The sequence below is a fragment of the Natator depressus genome, chromosome 1 (genome assembly GCF_965152275.1).
Source record: "Natator depressus isolate rNatDep1 chromosome 1, rNatDep2.hap1, whole genome shotgun sequence".
Lineage (NCBI taxonomy): Eukaryota > Metazoa > Chordata > Testudines > Cheloniidae > Natator > Natator depressus.
Window position 1 is genome coordinate 93034041 of NC_134234.1, and position 23414 is coordinate 93057454.

The 23414-nt window shown below is 41.9% G+C and overlaps 1 protein-coding gene across 2 annotated transcripts in view; it reads left to right on the top strand.

Annotated features, from left to right (window-relative positions):
- GPC5 (glypican 5) overlaps positions 1–23414 on the top strand; it is a 1060457-nt gene that overhangs the window by 518067 nt on the left and 518976 nt on the right. The window lies entirely within an intron of this gene.

Sequence of the window (23414 nt, forward strand, 5' to 3'; positions counted from 1 at the left end):
ACTGTCTTTCATGACCTTCTCATAAACTAGAGAGATGCAACCTACATGGAGCTACTAAAGGTGGGTGCATAACTGGTGAGAGAACCATTCCAAGAGAGTACTTTTCAGTTGTTCAGTCCTGCTATAAGGCTATAATGAGTGGAGTACCACAGGGTCCAGTTCTGTTCAATATCTTCCTCAATGATTTAGATAATGGCATAGAATACACTTTAAAAGTTTGCAGATGATACCAAGTTGGGAGGGTTTGCAAGTGCTTTGGAGGATAGGATTAAAATTCAAAATGATCTGGACAAACTAGAGAAATGGTCTGAAGTAAATAAGAAGAAATTCAATAAAGACAAATGCAAAGTACTCCATTTAGGAAAGAACAATCAGTTGCACACATACAAAATGGGAAATGACTGCCTAGAAAGGAGTACTGTGGAAAGGCATCTGGGGGTCACAGTAGACCACAAGCTAAATGAGTCAAGAATGTAACACCGTGGCAAAAAGAGAACCTCATTCTGGGATTATTAGCTCCTGCTGTTGTAAGCAAGACATGAGAAGTAAGAATTAGTAAGCAAGACATGAGAATTCTGCCACTGTACTCCACATTGATTAGGCCTTAGCTGGAGTATTGTCCAGTTCTGAGTGCCACATTTCAGGAAAGATGTGGACAAATTGGAGAAAATCCAGAGAACAGGAACAATTTTTTTTTATTTTTTTTTAAAGCTGGGAACAGGGAACCACAGCCACTGGGAGCTGTGGGGGGCTGTGCCTGTGGACGGTCAAAGTAAACAAAATGTATCATGGCCCGCTAGCGGATTACCCTGATGGGCCACGTGCCAAAGGTTGCCAACCCCTGGTTTAGGTATAGTTAGTCCTGCCATGAGTGCAGGGGACTGGACTAGGTGACCTCTCAAGGTCCCTTCCTGTTTTGATTATATGAATGGTGCTCTTTTGAAATCTTGCAGTACATCTTTAGTACTCCATATATTGAGAAATAGTCCATGTAGTCCCCTCAGCAGGCTCTCTCACCCATACTTGAGTATTTCTGCAGGAAAGTCATCGGACCTGGGAGCCCTGCAGTTCTGCATGCTGCTCATTTTGGTGCTGACTTTGTGAGGGCACAGGGTTGCGTCCATGTTGTCATTACATTTGACTGATCCATTAATATTAGTGCTTTCTCTGTGATGTTCGATGGTGTGTTGAAAAGATTACTGAAATGCTGTTGCTGCTTCTGAAGGATTTCTTCTTTGTCAGAGATCAGCATTAGGCTGTCCTCAATCTTCAAAGGCACTGTAGTGGCACGTGTAGGATCATATATGCCTTTTTAAAGCAGCATAGAAGTCTTTGGTTTCACGACAGTAGGGGTAGCCCTGGGTTTCATCTGGCTTGCATTCCACCATTGATCTTGCATGTCTGTAAGCTTAGATTGGATGTCATAACACAGATTCCTATGTTATAACTGAGCTTACAGAGACATGGGATATAAGAATTTAATGTTGCATCTCATGTTTTGCAGTAAGTAGCTATTGCATTTCTAGATAATTCTTAACAAACAAATCTTTGACATTGTTTTGTCATACCCAAGATGGTCAGAGCAGCTTCATATACTGTTTCACAAAGTCTCCCACTCACTGTTTACATTAGCAATAGTCATCAAGTCAGCAAGGTGCTGTAATATTACAGATCTGCGCTTGTGTAGCTTCATCTTGTAATCACTTTATTTTGAGCTCTCTGGTTTAGTTGATGACTTGCAACACACTGGTCAAATGATTAATAACAATTTGGAGCAGATGATGTGACTGGAAGAGGGAAAATTATGGTGCCAAAATATAAAAAGGGAAATCCAGAGAACCCAGAGAATTACAGACCAGTCAGCTTAACTTGAGTCCCCAAAAGATAATGGAGCAAATAATTGAGCAATCAATTTGCAAGCCCCTAGAAGATAATAAGGTGACACTAACAGTCAAGAACAAATTGTGTTAAACCAACCCAATAGTTGTCTTTAACAGGGTAACAAGCCTTGTGGATGTGGGGGTCAAGTGGTAGATGTGGTTTATCTTGACTTTAGTAAGGCTTTGGATATTGTCTTGCATTACCAAGCAAAATAAAATAAAACACACGAGTCTATGCCTAATACAGTAAGAAACTGAATGCAGGTAAATACCACCCTCAGAGATGTTCCAATAAGGCTCTTTTTTACAGACTAGACTTCCTCCTAGTTTGGGTCCAGCAATCACTCACACTGCTGCAGTTACTGTCCTTTATTCCAGTTTTTTTCAGGCATCTCTTTGGGGTGGAGAGGCTATCTTTTGTGCCAGCTGAAGACAAAATGGAGGGATCTCCCAGGGCTTTATATAGTCTCACTTGTGGTGGAAACCCCTCCATCATTCCCCCTGTGTAGAATCCCAGCTACAAGATAGAGTCTTGGAGTCGCATGGACAAGTCACATGTCCATGCATGACTTAGTTCTCTTCAGGAATGTTCCCAGGAAAGCTCAGATGTGCATTGGTGTCTATCAAGGTCCATTGTTCACCAAGTACTTCCTTTTACTTGAATAACCCCTTCACACATGTTGATCAAATCTGCCTTAGGTGCTTTCTACAGCAAACACTTCAAATACAAGCATAGAGCCAATGCTCATAACTTCAGATATAAAAATGATACATGCATACGAATAGGATGAATACATGCATTAGAACATAACCTTTGCAAATATATGTTGCATGGCATATCTAACATAAAACATTCCAGTTATGTCATATTTACATTCAAAAGCATATTTCTATAAAGCATTATAGGGTGCAACAACACAAAGTGGACCGGCCTAGATGACCTAATGGGGTTCCATCTAGGCCCGTGCTTCTATGATGGTCCATCCAGCAGTCTGCCCCACACATGGCTAGTGATTTATAGATCTCACTACCAGATGATGATGTAGTCAATAAAATGCCATTGTTTGGATCTTGGATGCATCCATGCCTTTTACTTTTTGTCTAGTAGGCAGAAAGATATTTGAGATTGCTAATTGCTTGACATATTCACTAAGTAATAGAGTTCCATTGCTATTTTCTTTCCCAGTCCCATGCTGTCCAATGGCAGTCTACCAGATGACCAAATTACTTCCAATTCTTGTTTCAAAGTCCCCTATGACAATCCGTTTATATGACGCTGATGGAGACACAATAAGTTTGTCTAAGTCACTACATAACTTTTTTTATCATAACCAGCATGTGTTATGGTAGGAGCATAAGCACTGATTATTGTAATGTACAACTTATGTTTCAATGGGAAAAGGAGAACCATAAGATCGCTTATGCCTTTAGGTATACTTTAGAGCTTGGATGGAATGGAGTTGCTAATGGCAAAATCAACACCCGATTGTCATGGCTCTGAGGATGGGAGATCTCACCTGTAAAATGCATACCCTGCACCAGTCTCTGCAAGGTGCCCTTCATCAATGAGTCTGCCTCAGTCAGGGAAACCAATGTCAACCCCATACTTAGCTAGTTCTCTTGCAACAAGTGCTGTACCTTTTTCAAGCTGGCTGGTGGTGGTAGTATTGTCAAAAAGTCCTCATGTTCTGCTAAGCTATTACAACCGGTATCATGAGCTGCCGTCATACAGATCTGCAACTATGACCACCAGTATCACCACTCCTGTTGCTTCTCCACTTGCGCATCATTGTAAAACTTCCCACCTTCAACAGAACACACACCCGAATTGTGTTCAGTGGTGCTGGCTTGCATCAGAGCATCCACACTCTCTCACCCATTCAACTGTGTTCCATCCATGGCATACATTCCATCCATGGCAGGGGTTAGGTAGTGATCTCTGACCATCTATGTGGAATTGTTCTGTGCACCCTGAATAAGAGAAGACAACTGTTATTTTGACAACTGGTATGCTTGTATCTGCTTACTACATCATTGTAAATGTAACACTGCTGAGGTCCTTGCCTCTGATCTGGAGCCAGTGGCATGGGTTAATGAGTGTCAGGGCACAATCCACACACCAGTGGGACTGTTCACTGCACCTCTGTGGCCCCATGCTACTCCAAGATCCCTTGCAGAATTTGTCTGGGCATGCAAGGACCAAGTTACCTGTTGCTACCACTCAGGAGGTACTGCAAGGCTCTGAAAAGGCTAGATACCAGTAGGGAGGGCTTATGGACTGTCTCCTTTTCACCTAAATGGTGCTAGCTGCCAGCCAGTGACAATAGTAATAGAATCGGTGCATTGATCATTGGCACTAGATGCTTCACTCGTGCCTTGACATGATCAGTGGCCCAGGCCTTACTAGCCAATGAACCAACCCAAGTCCCATATTTGTTAGTTGAGGAGCTCCCTTCCATCAGCTGCTCCAGCAACCATTACTCAGAGCATCTCTACGAAATCTTTTCTCTCAACCTTTACAGTTTGAAAAATGAGACTCTTATCTCTGTGTGAGGTTTCCATGTGCAGCTATACTTCAGACTACTAGTGTACTCTAATTTTGAGCCCACAATAAGACAAACCAGGTACAGTTTTCAAAAATGCGGTGCTTACATCACTTTTGAAAATGGGACTAGGCACTCTTGAAAACTGTGACCATTATGTGGGCATTTTGTGAATGCACAAATGAGTTCTCTTGTTTTAAGCTAGGATTTGAAACTAAGTTTCCCAAAGGGGAAGAGTTAGTGCATGTTAAATTATGTACTCGCTTGATCACACTTGCGGTTGTTATGAAATATACTCAACAGACAAAATAACCGATGTCAATCAGGTTTATCAATATGGTACAGGGAAAAGGTTCTGTACAATCACAGGACTGCTCTTCAGAGACTGGTAAGTGATGCTACATTCACTTTTTATGCAGAAGGTGTTCTCCCCAAAGGTACATCTCTAAAGCAATCTTTGTACCCTACTTGTTGTTTACCAGGAATGGGTACTATGTCACCTGAAGCTGGATTCAATTCATCAGCTTTTTACCTTTTTGTTTCTGGTACTATGGTGTGCTCTCTTTCTTTTGTTCTGTACACATGTATTCCAGGTCATGGTGTACCCTTATGTATGTTCTGAGCACATGCATTCCATGTACTAAGGGGTGTGAAGACATCCGCATTCTCTCCCCCCACCGCCCCAGGCTTGTGAAAGTAACTCCCTTTCTGTTGCTATGAGGAAACAGTTATGTCCAGATACTGACAGTTTTCCTATCTACTTAAGCTGAAACTTGCTTCAGCTAATGTAGGGTGTTATGGGGCACTTTGTATAAATGAACAGGATTATATAGCCCAAATTAGCCTGTACTTTTATTATAATAACTATATTAATGCTTAATAATATGTATACTTAGATGCTTGGAATATGTATTTTGGGCAGTATTATCAGCATAATATACGGTGTATGTTAGCCGCCATATATTGGTCAACAAGAGTTAAGGCATATGCTGCCATGTGATGTTGCTGGACACCTTAATCCCTTTATTTCATCCATCATTAGTGTTTGAAGTACTCCTTGTTAGAGGTATAAAGGCTTCTATTGTTTGTTTTTAGTTTGGTATACATGAAAATTTAGGTGATCAGTCTACAAAGAGATAATTAGTAACAAATAATACACTTCAAAATGTCTAAGTACCAGGAATATGCAGGCTAATGCCCATGGGATGTGCTGTTAGAGTTCTCTAACTTCTAGAATAATCAGTCTGTATATTCTATTGCCTATTTTTTCTCTCCCGAGAAGGAGATGATGCCTTCAAAGATTTCAAATAACGCGAACAATAAAATAATTAGGAAATGGAAACCCTGAAACGGAATATACATATAAAAAGGATTCAAAGGAGAGAGGTTATATATATATATAAACTTTTTGTGTGTGTGTGTGTATTTTGCTACACTAATACATCTGACCTTATAAATATTTATGCTGGGTTCAAAGCCATCTGTCAACAATTAAAGTATATGTCACATTTAATAACATAGTCTGCATAGATTAGGATTACTATAATTAGAGTATTGTGCGCACATTACAGCTGCAGGGTGGATGATCCAAGCTTTCCCAAGAATCTTAAAAGGCTGCTACTACTTGATATTATTCTGTAGGATATTACCTGATTGCATCTGAATAACTAATGTTGCAGGCACATGCATAGGCAGCATTTTGAACATGAAGCCAACTTCTCTGAGAAGTTAACATTCTTATCACAACTGCAGAAAGCCTGCATGATCTATCGATTCGTTCTATCAAACCCATTGTAAGAACGGCTCTGATTGTAAGTGGTCTACTTATATTATGTTTCGTGGAGAACAGGGTTTTTTAATGTGATGAGAAGAAAAAGAAACCTTAATGTTCTTAACGTTTTAGAAAAATAGGCATGGTGCATATTTAGACAGGAGTTGGCAACCAGCATCTCATTTAAAAGTAGTTTGGGGATGAAAAGGATTTAAAAGTTTAGCCTTTCCTACCTGATAGGCAACATTTTATGCAAATCTTTTAGTGCACAACACACCTCTGGAGGAGGAACATGGATGTGAAGGACAGAGGAACAGGCTGCTGTTGAGAGGAGAGGTAAATTGTGTGAAATGTTTGGCCTTGTTTTAACCTTGCCGAGATTTAATTCACCTTGTTCAAAGGGCTGGCACAGGGCCTTAGTATCATTGTATCCTCAAAAGCAGTGTTTAAGCGACCTTGTGCTGGACATCTGCATAAAGGTGAATAGAAAAGGAGTACTTGTGGCACCTTACACTAACACATTTATTTGAGCATAAGCTTTTGTGAGCTACAGCTCACTTCATCGGATGCATGCAGTGGAAAATACAGTGGGGAGATTTATATACACAGAGAACATGAAAAAATGGGTGTTACCATATACACTGTAACAAGAGTGATCAGGTAAGGTGAGCTATTACCAGCAGGAGAGCGGGGGTGGGGAAACTTTATTAGTGATAATCAAGGTGGGCCATTTCCAGCAGTTGACAAGAATGTGTGAGGAATGGGGCGGCGGGGGGGGGAAATAAACATGGGAAAGTAGTTTTACTTTGTATAATGACACATCCACTCCCAGTCTTTATTCAAGCCTAAGTTAATTGTATCCAGTTTGCAAATTAATTCCAATTCAGCAGTCTCTCATTGGAGTCTGTTTTTGAAGTTTTTTTGTTGAAGAATTGCCACAGTGGTTCCCTTAACCCACCCAGCAATATTGTTAATCTATCCAACTACACTCTTAGCCCAGCAGAAGAATCTGTCCTATCTCGGGGACTCTCCTTCTGCCCCTCCACTCCCACGAACATGATACAGTTCTGTGGTGACCTAGAATCCTATTTTCAACATCTCCGACTCAAGGAATATTTCCAATACCTCTGAACAACATACTAACCCACAGAGACCTTCCTACCAAGACTACAAAAAGAAGGATTCTGGGTGGACTCCTCCTGAAGGTCAAAACAGACTGGACTTATACATAGAGTGCTTCTGCTGACATGCACGGGCTGAAATTGTGGAAAAGCAGCATCACTTGCCCCATAACCTCAGCCGTGCAGAACACAATGCCATCCACAGCCTCAGAAACAACTCTGACATCATAATCAAAAAGGCTGACAAAGAAGGTGCTGTTGTCGTCATGAATAGGTCAGAATATGAACAAGAGGCTGCTAGGCAGCACTCCAACACCACTTTCTACAAGCCATTACCCTCTGATCCCACTGAGGGTTACCAAAAGAAACTACACCATCTGCTCAAGAAACTCCCTGAAAAAGCACAGGAACAAATCCGCACAGACACACCCTTAGAACCCCAACTAGGGGTATTCTATCTGCTACCCAAGACCCATAAACCTGGAAATCTTGGACACCCAATCATCTCAGGCATTGGCACCGTGACAGCAGGATTGTCTGGCTATGTAGACTCCCTCCTCAGGCCCTACGCTACCAGCACTCCCAGCTATCTTCGAGACACCACTGACTTCCTGAGGAAACTACAATCCATCAGTTATCTTCCTGAAAACACCATCCTGGCCACTATGGATGTAGAACCCCTCTACACCAACATTCCACACAAAGATGGAGTACAGTCCATCAGAAACAGTATCCCCGATAATGTCACGGCAAACCTGGTGGCTGAACTTTGACTCTGTCCTCACCCATAACTATTTCACATTTGGGGACAATGTATACCTTCAAATCAGCGGCACTGCTATGGGTACCCGCATGGTCTCACAGTATGCCAACATTTGTATGGCTGACTTAGAACAACGCTTCCTCAGCTCTCGTCCCCTAACGCCCCTACTCTACTTGCGCTATACTGATGACATCTTCATCATCTGGAACCATGGAAAAGAAGCCCTTGAGGAATTCCACCATGATTTCAACAATTTCCATCCCACCATCAACCTCAGCCTGGACCAGTCCACACAAGAGATCCACTTCCTGGACACTACGGTGCTAATAAGCAATGGTCACATAAACACCACACTATACCGGAAACCTACTGACCGCTATGCCTACCTACATGCCTCCAGCTTTCATCCAGACCACACCACACGATCCATTGTCCTCTACGATGCAACCGCATTTGCTCCAACCCCTCAGACAGAGACAAACACCTACAAGCTCTCTATCAAGCATTCTTACAACTACAGTTCCCACCTGCTGAAGTGAAGAAACAGACTGACAGAGCCAGAAGAGTACCCAGAAGTCACCTACTACAGGACAGGCCCAACAAAGAAAATAACAGAACGCCACTAGCCATCACCTTCAGCCCCTAACTAAAACCTCTCCAACGCATCATCAAGGATCTACAACCTATCCTGAAGGACGACCCATCTCTCTCACAGATCTTGGGAGACAGGCCAGTCCTTGCTTACAGACAGCCCCTCAACCTGAAGCAAATACTCACCAGCAACCACACACCACACAACAGAACCACTAATCCAGGAACCTATCCTTGCAACAAAGCCCGTTGCCAACTGTGTCCACCTATCTATTCAGGGGACACCATCATAAGCCCTAATCACATCAGCCACACTATCAGAGGCTCATTCACCTGCACATCTACCAATGTGATATATTCCAGCAATGCCCCTCTGCCATGTACATTGGCCAAACTGGACAGTCTCTACATAAAAAAATAAATGGATACAAATCAGACGTCAAGAATTATAACATTCAAAAACCAGTTGGAGAACACTTCAATCTCTCTGGTCACTTGATTACAGACCTAAAAGTGGCAATTCTTCAACAAAAAAACTTCAAAAACAGACTCCAACGAGAGACTGCTGAATTGGAATTAATTTGCAATCTGGATACAATTAACTTAGGCTTGAATAAATACTAGGAGTGGATGGGTCATTACACAAAGTAAAACTATTTCCCCATATTTATATTTCTCCCTCCCCACCCCCACCCCCCCACTGTTCCTCACACGTTCTTGTCAACTGCTGGAAATGGCCCACCTTGATTATCGCTACAAAAGGGTTCTCCCCCCCCCCCCGGCCCACTCTCCTGCTGGTAATAGCTCACCTTAATAGATCACCTAAGTGATCACTCTCGTTACAGTGTGTATGGTAACACCCCATTGTTTCATGTTCTCTGTGTATATAAATCTCCACACTGTATTTTCCACTGAGTGCATCCGATGAAGCGAGCTGTAGCTCACGAAACATTATGCTCAAATAAATTGGTTAGTCTCTAAGGTGCCACAAGTCCTCCTTTTCTTTTTGCAGATGCAGACTAACACGGCTGCTACTCTGAAACCTGTCAAAGGTGAATGACACCAAAGAATAGGCAGTATGTAGTACAATGATTCTAGACAACTGGTGACAATCATTACATAAAGCACCTTGGCTCAGATCTACAACGATATTTAGGTATCTAAACCCCTTAGGTGCTGAAGTCCCAGGTTCAGGCTCCACTGCAATCCACAAAACTCCTGCTCAGCTGCTACCTAACCCTGTAGGCACTTACATTTTTTTTGCTGTAAAATTTCCCTAGGTACCCAAGTTTCTGCCTGTGGTCATAAACAGTGCTGCCTCACTCTCGCCAGAGTGCAATAGCCAAACCAGGGGAACATAGTACTCCTCCCGCTATCTTCCCCTTGGGTGCAATCTGCTAGGTGTACTCAGAGGCCAACTACTGGACCAGGTTCCATTCAAAATCTTCATGTGGTGGTGCCCCCTTAACTTTTAGCCAAGTGATTAGAGCACTCACCTGCAAGATGGGAAATCCAGGGTCCAGTCTTCCTGCTCAATGACTTGAAGATGTTCCACTATGAATAAATTAACAGGAGAGATTGAGACACTGTGGTCATCAGAATATCTCCTAGCCCACTCTCGTGAGGAGACAGTGTTCAAATCCTTCCTCCCCTTCCAGTACAATGGGGAATTGAACCTGGGTCTTGCACACCTTACATAAGTACACTCACCGCATCCTTCTCCTCTGATCACTTTGTGTGGCGTGAGGTAGAAACCTAACTTATTTTCACAAACACCTGGCTCTGGGAGAGGGGTTCCTGATTGTAGATCACTAACAGAATTAGGCATCTCCCTGCAGTCTGGATTTAGGTGCTGAATTCCGTAAGAGGAGCAGGGCTTAGGACAGACCCCTCTTATTGGCATCTCTGATTATGTTAGGCAGCTCCCTATCTAGTGTGCTGACTTTTGTGGATCACATTTTCAGTTGTCAGTCTCTCCCCATGCATGGCATAGGGAGCGTAGCTGCCTAACTCAAGCTTTGTGGATTGGGTAGTTGTACCAATGATTTTCTAAATGACTAAATGTTAGGTGTTGCAATGCTTCAGTCCCCTTGTGGATTCAGGTCCTCATGAATGCATTGGTATACCGGGCCATGTATTAGTATGCCTAATCCTAATGAAGCCAGGTTATCACCAACACCAGATGCCAACAAGTGTAAGTGTGTGTTTGTGTGTCTTTTTAGCACATGGTCAGCAGCAAAAAGGGCTGCACAAGCTCTTGTTATAAAGTTGGGCCAGTGGTCTGCAATACAGGGCTATGGCACAGTATGAGGGATTTTGTTTAGTGAGGTAGAGGTAATCTCTACTCCAAGGAGTTTACCCTTTGGTAATTATTTTTGGATTTTTCTGGATTACCTCTATATCTGAGGGAATCTCTACAAAAGTAATCCTCCCCCTCCCAGTGTATTAATAGCAACACTGTTGTGGTTAGTGCAGGATAAATTAAAATTATCTTTTATTCTGGAGTAGAAACTAGTTCTATATCCAATTTTTTTTACTGGTGTGTTCTTCCAGATCATTTTACAGAGCAATTAAAATATTCTCTAATGAACAGGAAAAAGTGAGTAATTGTTGAGTGAACATTTGTATTTTTTTTTTGTAAATGTCTATTAAAAATAATATGGGAGGCACTCGTGTGTGTGTGTGTGTGTGTGTGTGTGTGTATAGTCCACAAAATAATTTTTAGGTTGCATGGGTGGTGGTTTTGTTCATTGAGACATTTATTTTTTTAGGGATCTTGTTAAGTATATATAATTTTGGGGGGCTACTTATTCCTTCAGTGATTTTTTTTGCTAAGACCTCAGACTTTCTTTAGCGTCCAATAAATGGAATTTTAAGCAGTAGAGCGAGATGAAGTGTCACATTCTGACTTTTGTTTTGCATCACTGATTTTTGTAATAGGTGTCCGCTATATATATTTGAACCTCTCATACTTTGCTGTGATAGGGCAAGTTTATAAATCCCTCACAGAAGCACTTGTTACATTTCATGCCCACTTAAACTGCACACTGTATAGTGCTTTATGTAAACTGCTGCTATCTTCTTGTCAGCCATCCGCAAAACCTAGATACTACAATGGTAGGCACTTTACACATGCAAATGGATTAGAAAGATAGAGCATAGTTACTTAAGTGCAGGTCACAAGTCCCTCATGAGCCAAACATGCTGTCTTGATTCTGTGGTGGAAAACATAATACAGCTATCTTGCAGGCAATCTTCCATCATCTGTTCAGAAGTCTTTGAAACCTGAGGCATCCCTCCAAAAAGGACATTAACTCTGTTCATGAACGCTTTTACCTGCTTATTCTCATTATGCTGCTGCTGACAACTGGCATATCTAAAAATGGCTTGTGGACCAAGTCCATCTTTCATGTGCCCAGTAACTGTTAGCCAGCCTTCACAGTGCACAAAGATCCTTCCTTTCCCTAGGCAAGAAAGCACTAGTATTTAAACTCCTGGATCAAGGAATTGACAGGATTTACGATGTTCTTCTCTCACATTAATTTGTTGGTTTCAGAGTAACAGCCGTGTTAGTCTGTATTCGTAAAAAGAAAAAAGAAAAGAAGTACTTGTGGCACCTTAGAGACTAACCAGTTTATTTGAGCATGAGCTTTCGTGAGATGCATCCGATGAAGTGAGCTGTAGCTCACGAAAGCTCATGCTCAAATAAACTGGTTAGTCTCTAAGGTGCCACAAGTACTTCTTTTCTTTTTATTAATTTGTTGATTATTTTGCAGTATCTCCTGTATGTCAATATCACCTGCCTACTTTAACTGATGGATCCTAGAGAAATTTCCCTCAAGCAATATCATTTAACTGCTAACAGCATTATCAATATTCATCAGCTTCTTGGCATCTGTATAAAGCCATAGTATGGCACACAGAATCTCTATCCAGGTCACTGCTGCTGCTTGTTGCCTGTCAAGTGTGAAAGGAGACAGCGTTTGAATCATAACCAGCTTCCTTGCTACTTGTGACCTTTTTGCTTCTTATTGCAACATCATCCTACTCCCTTCCTTTCAGAAAATAAGGTGTTGGCACGATGTGAAACAGGGCATGCCTGCACTGTGAATTTCTCCTACACAGCTGCTGTGGAGATAAGAAATCAGCATTATGGCCTTTTTTCCAGGTCAGCATAGTCTTCCATTATGTTAGCACCCAGGGACCCAGTGACTATATCAATTAGCACCAAAAGGAGTTGTCCCCCAGAAAAATCCTCCTTTCCAGTTTCTGGAAGATCAGAATCTGTCTTCATATAGACAGCCAGACTGTGTGTTCTCTTGCCCTCCATTCCTGATTTCCTGCGTAAATTTGGATAGTTGGTCATAGTTTTCTTTGTGGTGTAAGAACTGTCATCTTCAAATGGGCCAAAAATAAGGAATCCATACTGAAGCTGCTTCCTTTATCTAGCTATTCTCACCTTTAGTGGTACCTTTTTTTAATGTCTTTTTTTCCCTCCAGACAACAACTTGTACCACTGCTGTGTGTGAAGTGCTCTGATGCCTCAACTGGAAGAGGGGAAATAAGAAGGTGGGGGGGAGGGAGTTTTTGGTTTCTCTCAGGGTGCTGTGTTTCATTTATAAAACTATAAATGTGAGGCTTAATTATAATGTCAAAGAGATGGAAATAAATTCATTTCCCCAGCTATATGCAGAAGTTAGGAAGGATTTAATAAGGCACTCAGAGGGCTAAATTTAGGTAGGCAGGCCTCAAACTGACTGCAATTCAATCAGTTCTTTGGCTGTATAGTCAAGAGGGGATTAAATAATTCCAGTGTCCCACATTTATATGATTAGTCACAACTCAATCAAATAACTAATATTAATGACACAAGAGCAACAGACTCTCAGGAGCAGTTTCCCTAAGACAAGGTTCTGTATAGTGTAACATATTAGACTTAAATTATGCAGTAAGGTCCTCAACTTCATGCAGTGTAGCTGAACAGAATTGTGAGGCAAAGAAAGAGTTAGGCTCCAATTCACGAGTGGGACTTTGGTCCAATAGTGTTCAGGAACTCCACATGGTACCTGCCACCTCTTCTGAGCCTTTAGAATGCCATGGTCTCTTTGACTACTAGTTGTCCCTGCTCGCTCTCTAATCCCTGCTGGATATATAGTCTCCCATTCTGTAGAATGTGTAAGGCTGCATGGTGGTGACATTTTAAGAGTTGCTTCATGCTGCCCCCTCAGCCAGCCTGGAGCGGGAAAGCACAGCCTCCCACCACCACATCTGAGAGGAGGTTTAGGAGGGCTCATGATTACTCTTTCCCCTACTGCTGCCTTCCTCATGCTGCCTCCCATTCTGCCCTTTTATGGGAACAGAGCAGTAGCAGGCACAGGGAATCTACTGAACTCCCCCCTCATGGAGAAACCACTGCACAAAAAGCCTGGTGGGAGGGAGAAAGGGTAAGAAGATACAATGATCAGTGCCATTTTCTACTGTAAAATATCTGGGAGGAAATGCAGATTTTTCTGACAGAGCTGATCCTTCCCTTTTCTGAGGTAGTGAGAGAGACGCGTAGGGAGTTCCACTTCCTTCGCAAAAGGAGGCAAAGCTAGAAATTGACAGGCCTTTTCCGATACAAACCTTCCCAAACACAATCTCACCTTCTGCTATCATGTCCTAAGACTGACTGAGCCCCCAGGTAAACACCCAGCAACTACTCCCCCACACTCACCTACTGCTCCACTGATCCCCGCAGCTTGGTGTTCTACTGCTTGCACAATAGATCCTGTGCCTCTAGCCCTGCTCAGCCTCTGAGTTCCGCTTCCTTCCTCTGATGTGCCTCCCAGGGCTGCTGTGGGAGCTCATTCCTCACATCCATGGTGTGTAGCAAAACCCAGAAGAGGAAAGGAGGAGAAAGCTGCTACAATGCCCCTCGATATTCCGAGCCTCTGGAATATCTGTCTCACTGCCTTGGTAACTACACTCTTAGAAAAATGGAGTCAAAATAGCTTCAGATTCTCCTGGGCACAGGAAATATTCTCAGTCAATATAGGAACCAGAACCAATGCCATATGCCGGACTGTAAACCCCATGTGTTCAAAAATCACAAGATTGGCTTAAAAATCATGAGACTTTAAAAAATAAAATCAAAGTTCTTTTTATTTGCCTTCTGGATTCAGAGTCCTTTAACATTCACTGATCTTATGTTTATAAGGTTTTCTTAATGAGAAGGAGGGCCAGAAATGAACTTTGAATGAATATCTCAGCATTCATTTTAAATCTGTTTATTCAGGCAGATAGGGCTTTAACACGAACATCAAATATTGTGGAACTCATGATAAAATTGCTAGAGTTGCCATCACTGTGTTTCTTCAATTGTGTTGCAACTACCATCTGTCAAGGTTCCTCCCCCACTCTGAACTCTAGGGTACAGATGTGGGGACCTGCATGAAAAACCTCCTAAGCTTATCTTTACCAGCTTAGGTCAAAACTTCCCCAAGGTACAAAATATTCCACCCTTTTGTCCTTGGATTGGCCGCTACCACCACCAAACAAATACTGGTTACTGGGGAAGAGCTGTTTGGACACATCTTTCCCCCCAAAATACTTCCCAAAACCTTGCACCCCACTTCCTGGACAAGGTTTGGTAAAAAGCCTCACCAATTTGCCTAGGTGACTACAGACCCAGACCCTTGGATCTTAAGAACAATGAACAATCCTCCCAACACTTGCACCCCCCCTTTCCAGGGAAATGTTGGATAAAAAGCCTCACCAATTTGCATAGGTGACCACAGACCCAAACCCTTGGATCTGAGAACAATGAAAAAGCATTCAGTTTTCTTACAAAAAGACTTTTAATAGAAATAGAAGTAAATAGAAATAAAAAAAAATCCCCCCTGTAAAATCAGGATGGTAAATACCTTCCAGGGTAATTAGATTCAAAACATTGAGAACCCCTCTAGGCAAAAACCTTAAGTTACAAAAAAGATACACAGACAGAAATAGTTATTCTATTCAGCACAATTCTTTTCTCAGCCATTTAAAGAAATTATAATCTAACACGTATCTAGCTAGATTACTTACTAAAAGTTCTAAGGCTTCATTCCTGGTCTATCCCCGGCAAAGACAAAATATAGACAGACACACATACCCTTTGTTTCTCTCCCTCCTCCCAGCTTTTGAAAGTATCTTGTCTCCTCATTGGTCATTTTGGTCAGGTGCCAGCGAGGTTACCTTTAGCTTCTTAACCCTTTACAGGTGAGAGGAGATTTCCTCTGGCCAGGAGGGATTTTAAAGGGGTTTACCCTTCCCTTTATATTTATGACACCATCTAACTCTTGTGGTGGCATTTTTATTAAGGCACAGGGAGTTTGCATTTAGTATTTAGATTACATAGCTCCAACAAAATAGACACCAGACCCTGCAGTGGACTGCTGCCTGCAGTCCCAGAGCCTGCCTTCCAAAATGAAGGATGATTTTTTTTATCTCAGCAGACACACCCATATTCTTACATACTAACAGCAGCTGCTGCTCCACCCAATCCTGTTCAAAACTGAAATTCTGAGTTCAGTTTCCACAACATTTAAAGTCGCCGAGAGAATGTACTGCATGGCAATTTGTCTTTGTGGAAGCACTATGAATTCAGTATAAGATATGAGTGTTAGGGTTTGTCTGCATAGCAAGTTGCTGAGTGCTAGTCACTCTCTGGGACTTTTACTGAATTGTAGTAGAGTCCACACAGCAAGTTAATGCATGGCAAACTTGTGTAGATTCAAACCTCTGCTTGCATGCAGTAACCTGTCGTTTTGACAAGCTTTTAGTTTTGTGGTGATTTCACATACCTCTAGTCTCAATCACATACTACTGACCATGGACTGATAATCTAGAAATGAAACCAAGAATTGCTGCTTTGTCCTAGTTTTCCATTTTCATTACAAGCTATGGTCATGAGAATGGATCTTATTTTGTGTAATATGTGATTTTAATGTATTCTGTCATGAGGAGAATTATATAAAAGGGAGTACATTACATATTCGGTTCAAGGGAGAAGTAAGCTGTAAAGTGCTGAAGTCTTCCTTTTGATTGGCGTAATATGCCCCTTCCCTAGCAGATCAGTGAAGTAATAAACAAGCAAAGACACCAAAACAGTAATCAATTAAAATGTACAGAATATCGAAAAGGTCAAAGCAGTTTAGCCATAATTAGATTATGTGAATAATCATTTTAACTGAAAAACAAAACAAAATAAACTTAGTTTATCTCTTGTCATAATTATTTAAAAGAAATATCCAAATTGAGGTTCATATTGATCTTTTCTGCATATACTCCTCTTCTGCAAGTTTGCTGCAGATCTTCTTATCAGCCTGAGGTACTCTTGTTCTTTGGATTATGTTTTTAGTTGATTTTGCTGTATAATCTTATTTACAAAATTAATTCAAATTAGGGTGTCCAGATGTCCTGCTATTTGGGGCTTTTTTTTTATATAGGCACCTATTACCCCCAACCCTCTGTCCTGATTTTTCACATTTGCTATCTGGTCACCCTAATTCAAATCGACGTAGAATTAAACACTGTCACATGGACTGAAAAGTGTCCAAAGGTCCATAAAGAAAGAGAAATAATTTGTCAACTTGGAGCGAGGTGTCTATGGGAATATCACAGTAAGGTGACATGTTAATGAAATCTACTGTTACAAAGATCAGTGATGGCAAAGGGACTACAGAATCAAATAAGGTGCTAATGCCTGAAGTTCCAAAACTCCCCATGGATTTCACCTAGAATTCAGAGCTAAATTTGCATAAATAGTTCTCATTTACTAGGTTTTTTTTGTTTATCATAGTTTTCTATAAGGGTACTGTTTAGAAACGTGTTTTGTCCAAAGCTTTTTATAGATAGATATTTTAATTCTCAAGTTTTATTTATCATTGCAGTGTTCTTTCACTTAGTGTAGTGTCATTTTGCAAACTGTTAGCTGGATAAATTCTTAGCAGGATGTATGCACTGTGTATATTGTCAGCCTGCAAAGGGTTGAAAGAACACTATGAAGGTTTTCAAATAGTTGCAACTTTTATTTGTACAGTGGCCTGTAGCTAACAGTTGAGGTCCTACTGTCCTAGGTGCTATACACACCTGTAACTAGACAGTCCCTTGTCTAAAAAGCTCATATGGAAAGTACACCCTGCTGAAAAGAGTGTGCAGTGCAGATGCAGCTGTATTTAGTCTAGTTCTTCCCTTTCTCTCCTCCCCAATTCAGTCTTGCAACCTCACAGATATATTAAAGATAGGAGTCCAAATAAATTGATGTAGCTTCACTGAGTCATTAGAAGCATATTGACATACCAGCTGAGGATCTGTCTTCTATTTATATGAATTTTATTCTTGCAATAAATTACCCTGGATATGCAGCTTTTATCACATGTGCACATTGTATCATACCAAACATGTATCAGTTTGGACTTGACTTGTCAGAACATATTTCACATAGAGTAGAAGTGCTGTTAGGTGGAAATTAGGGAATATCACTTACGTATTTTTATTAAGCAGGGAAACAGGTTTCTGAGGCTATCACTTTCAGTAAAGTCAACAATCTTGCTAAATAATGGCCATTAAAGCTATAGAAAAAGGTAGCCTTGGAAGGGGAACTACTTATTGCAAGTGTTAAGATATGAAAGTGGCTTGGGCCAACAGAAACTGATATTATTTAGCCAAATATCTCTAAGAGACCAAAAGGTATAATAAGACTGAAAAGGGGACACTGGCTGTTGTACAGAAGACAGATTTTTCTATCCTATTCCCCCTTCAATAGTACCTCTGGTGAAATATTACATTGGTGAAATACAGCTGTAACTTCACCTTGGTATAATAATGAGCTCTAACGCCTAGGAGATCTGAAGTATTCCAGTCTACAATGGAGGAAGATATTTGAAATCTGGGGGCTTTGACATTGAGCAGAAAGACATGATTGTCAGAAGCAGATATTTTGACAGGGTACCTGGTCGAGAGAGGGAGATAAAGGATGCATCTCTGATTACTCCTGCGGAGATTCTGCACAACTGCGCATGCACAGAATTACTGTTCCCCCATAGATTTCTTTACTTCCCACAGAAAAATGACTTTCTGATGGGGAAGAAAAGGGAAGCCACAAGAGCAGTCATACGACCCTCCCCAGCAGTATGTTTCAGGTGCCCTAGGCAGCTGGTAGAGAGGTAAATCATTGTGGGGCACAGGGCGGGACTGGAAAAGTCTGGGCTGGCTCCTCCTATCTGCATCAGGCTCAGCTGCTAGTCCCAGCTGGGCAAGGGAGGGACAGGACTTCCTCTTCCCCTGCACAGCATCTGGGGCTGTGTCAGACCCACCCCAGATTTCTCCCCTGGCTGTAGGAAGCTCTGCAAACTGCCCCTTCCTGCACTTCTTGCACCCATCGTTCCTCAGCTGCAGGGGAGCTGCTCCCCTATCTGCTCAACCCAGTGCATCCAGACTCCCTCATACCCAGACCCTCCCACTGAGCATCACCCCCCAAACACACCCACAACCCGACAAGTCCTATCCCCCTGCATCGGGACCACTCCAACAAGCCACCTGGACCCCCACCCTACCAAGCCTCAACCAGCTGCACCTAGATCCCCACCCCACTGAGACCCACACCCTCATTGAGCCCCAACCACCTTCACCTGGACCCCCTTGCATAGTCCCATTACCGTTGCACTCAGAACCCCCCAACAAGCCCCTGTTTATCCAGATCCACCACTGAGCCACCTGCACCCAAATTCATAGAATCATAGAATATCAGGGTTGGAAGGGACCTCAGGAGACCCCCCTGCTCAACGCAGGACCAATCCCCAACTAAATCATCCCAGCCAGGGCTTTGTCAAGCCTGATCTTAAAAACCCTCTAAGGAAGGAGATTCCACCACCTCCCTAGGTAACCCATTCCAGTGCTTCACCACTCTCCTAGTGAAAAAGTTTTTCCTAATATCCAACCTAAACCTCCCCCACTGCAACTTGAGACCATTACTCCTCATTCTGTCATCTGGCACCACTGAGAACAGTCTAGATCCATCCTCTTTGGAACCCCCTTTCAGGTATTTGAAAGCAGCTATCAAATCCCCCCTCATTCTTCTCTTCTGCAGACTAAATTCCCTCAGCCTCTCCTCATAAATCATGTGCTCCAGCCCCCTAATCATTTTTGTTGCCCTCTGCTGGACTCTTTCCAATTTTTCCACATCCTTCTTGTAGTGTGGGGCCCAAAACTGGATACAGTACTCCAGATGAGGCCTCACCAATGCAAATAGAAGGGAGTTATCATGTCCCTCAATCTGCTGGCAATGCTCATACCTGTACAACCCAAAATGCCGTTAGCTTTCTTGGTAACAAGGGCACAGTGTTGACTCATATCCAGCTTCTCGTCCACTGTAACCCCTAGGTCCTCTTCTGCAGAACTGCTGCCTAGCTGCTTGGTCCCTAGTCTGTAGCAGTGCAGATTGTCCCACATAGATTCCTCGCAACCCACACCTGGGTCCCCCCACACTAAGCCTCTCCACACTTGGATCCTGCCTTGGTGAGCCTGCGTGCCCACACCTGGTGCACCTGGCATGGAGGGTCAGGGCCCTGGGGTGTTTCTCATGCAGGCCCTGTCCTTGTGCTGTCAGGGTGGGTACAGCCTCACCGCTGAATTCATGTTCTGGGTAGGGGAGCTGTACAGTGATCTCCCAGCTCTGTGTAGCCAGTGACCTGTGCTCCCCAGGTTGGAGCCTCCACATTTATTTGATTTTTGCAGATTTTTTTAACTTGGTAAAGTTGCCTAAAATCTGATGTTGCCGAGCTGCTCTGCACTTAATGTTAATTGCATAATTTGGGGAACCCTGCCAATACCCTACTGAGCACTTAAGGGATGACCCTGTTGATTTAGGCACCCCCACTTTTTTTTTCACGCCCCCGGCCTCTGAGAGCTTTGGGAGTAAGGCACGTACACTTACCCATAGGGCTCAGGAAGAAACCTGGTTAATTTAAGTACCTGCCCTTTCCCTCAGGGCTCTACGGGTCTGCAGGACCTTTTTCCGGTGAAAAAGCCTTACATAGCTGTGCTTTAAACATCCATTTATTAGCAACACACACAATACATATGCCAAATAAAGCATAATAGATTTCCCCCCACCCCACCCCCCCACCCCCAATGTTAGTGGTGAATTTCCTGAGTTTCACCCAAGGCTGGTCAAGACTAATTTAATATGGGAGTGAATTATGTCCCAGGCCTACACTAAGCTCTGGCAGGATTCTCAAACAAGGCATTCTTCTGCCAGCCATGCCTACAGGGCCTGGTCTGATAGACATTAATAGTGCACACCTAAGCCACAGAAGATAATGAGGGTAGAACACTCACCTGGGATGTGGGAGACCCAGTTTCAAATCCTCACTCTGCCTGATTTGGAGAAGGGACTAGAATCATGTTTCCTCTGGTCCAGTGCAGTGTCCTAACCCTTAGGTTATTATGTATTCTGGGATGAGTGTCTCTCTGGCTGAAGCTGTTCCATATTTGTTGGAGTTGGGATTTGAAACTGGGTCTCCCAGGTAACTCTATAACCTGGTAGCTAGTACATTCTTAATTCTTCTGGCTCTTATAGATTGTGATATGTCACCCCTAGCCTTCTTTTTAATAAGCTAAATAGATTGAGGTCTTGAGTTTGTCACTATAAAGCATGTTTTCTAATCCTCCTTGTGGCTTTTCTCTGAGCCATCTCCAATTTATCAACATCCTTCTTGAAGTGTGGACACCAGTGCCAAATACAGAGGTTGTATTACCTCCCTAGTCATACTTGAGATTCCCCTGGCTATCTATCCAAGGATTGCATTAGCCCTCTCAGTGGCAGATCATGTTCAGCTGATTATTCACCATGACCCCAAGTCTCTTTCAAAGTCACTGCATCCTGGGATAGTCTCCCATCCTGTAAGCATGACCTACATTCTTTGTTCCTAGTTGTATGACTTACGTTAAGCCGTAGTGAAATTCATATTGTTTGCTTATGTCCAGTTTACTAGATGATCTAGATCACTCTGTAGCAGTGATCTGCCCTCTTCGTTATTTACCAGTCCTTCAATCTTTGTTTCATGTGCAAACTTTATCAGAAATGATTGTTTTCTTCCAGGACACTGATTAAAAAAATTAAATAGCTATGGGAACAAGAAACAATCCCTGTGGGACCTCATCAGAAACATATCTGCTTGATGATGATGATTTCCCCATTTATAATTACAGTTTGAGACCTGTTAGCTAACTTTTAATCTACTTCAGTGTGCCACATTGATGTTGTATCAGTCTAGTTTCTTAATCAAAATGTCGTGTGGTACCAAGTCAAATGCCTTTCATAAATCTGAGTGTTTTACAATTAATTGTATTACATTATCAACCAAACTTGTAATCACAATAAAAAAGGTCTATTTTTCATAAACCCATATTTATTGGTATTAATTCTATTACCCTCTATTACTTCTTTATTAATCAAGAGCTATATCAACTGCTCCATTATCCAGCTGACAGGCCTATAAATTCCCCTTTTCCCTTTTTAAATATTGGCACAATAGTTTCTTCTAGTCCTCTGAAATTTCCCCAGTGTTCCAAGACTTACTAAAAATCAGCATTAATGGTCTAGAGACCTTCACTGCCAGCTCTTTTAAAATGCTTGGATACAAATTATCTGGGTAATTACTTACTACAAAAAGGATACGCCAAAGAGGCTAAGACACAATGTTCTGTTGCTTGTTTTCCAAGTTAAGTCAAGATCCTTTGACTTTCACATAATGGGAAGGTATTGTCATTACTGTCCAATTGTGGTATTCATTAAGTGTATACAATCAGAAAATCTCCAATAATAAACTGTGTTTCCTTTCCCCTTTACATTACAGCTTTATATAAAATATGCAGCAAAACAAAATAAACACAAAATGTCCCTAAAATTATGTTTACTTATAATCTCAGTAGTGAAATAAAACTAGCTTTTAAAAAGCACAAAGATCTTAACACTGAATAAAGAACTTCTTTTTTTAATTAGGACTGAGTCATGCTTTGCAGAGAACAACCAATGAGAGAGAGAGATGTGAATTTATATCAAGGGGTGCATTTCTTCATTTTGTATAATTAAGCAAATAGCTTGAAGAGGAAACCAAAATAAAAAAGGCTAAATTGTTCTTTCACTTCTTAATCACTACTAACTGCCATACATTCAAAGAAAAGTTTTGATAGGGTTGGAGAGCATTGGGTTTTTTTTCCAATGTCAAATTTATAGTTAAAGCAATTTCATAGGGACCCCTGGGTTCTCATGATTCAAATCCTAGGCTAGTGCTGTTCTGTAGGTGGAAAGATTAGAGAACTCAAAACATGATTACTGTGGGCTAGTATTTAGACAACTAGGGAAAATATAAAGTCTTAATCCAATCCTGTTTTAAGATGGACACAGAGATCTAGGATATAAAGGAGAAACACATCTCAAGCTGTGATCTTGTCAATCTCTCAAACTTAGCAGTGTTGAGCCTCGTCAATAACATACATAGAGGGGAGTTATACAAGGAAAACCCATCTGTGGCGGGATTTGTTGGTGATGGGTCAGCATGGGGTACTCATGCTGCTGAGTCAACATTGAACTTAATGCCCCAGGCATGACGTCATGGGGCACTGGTCTCGTAGAAGTGTGGTTGAAGTACTAAGTTCTTGTTCTCATTTAAGGGTCACATTACTTTTGGCAATAGTAATTTGAATCCAAAAATCTGA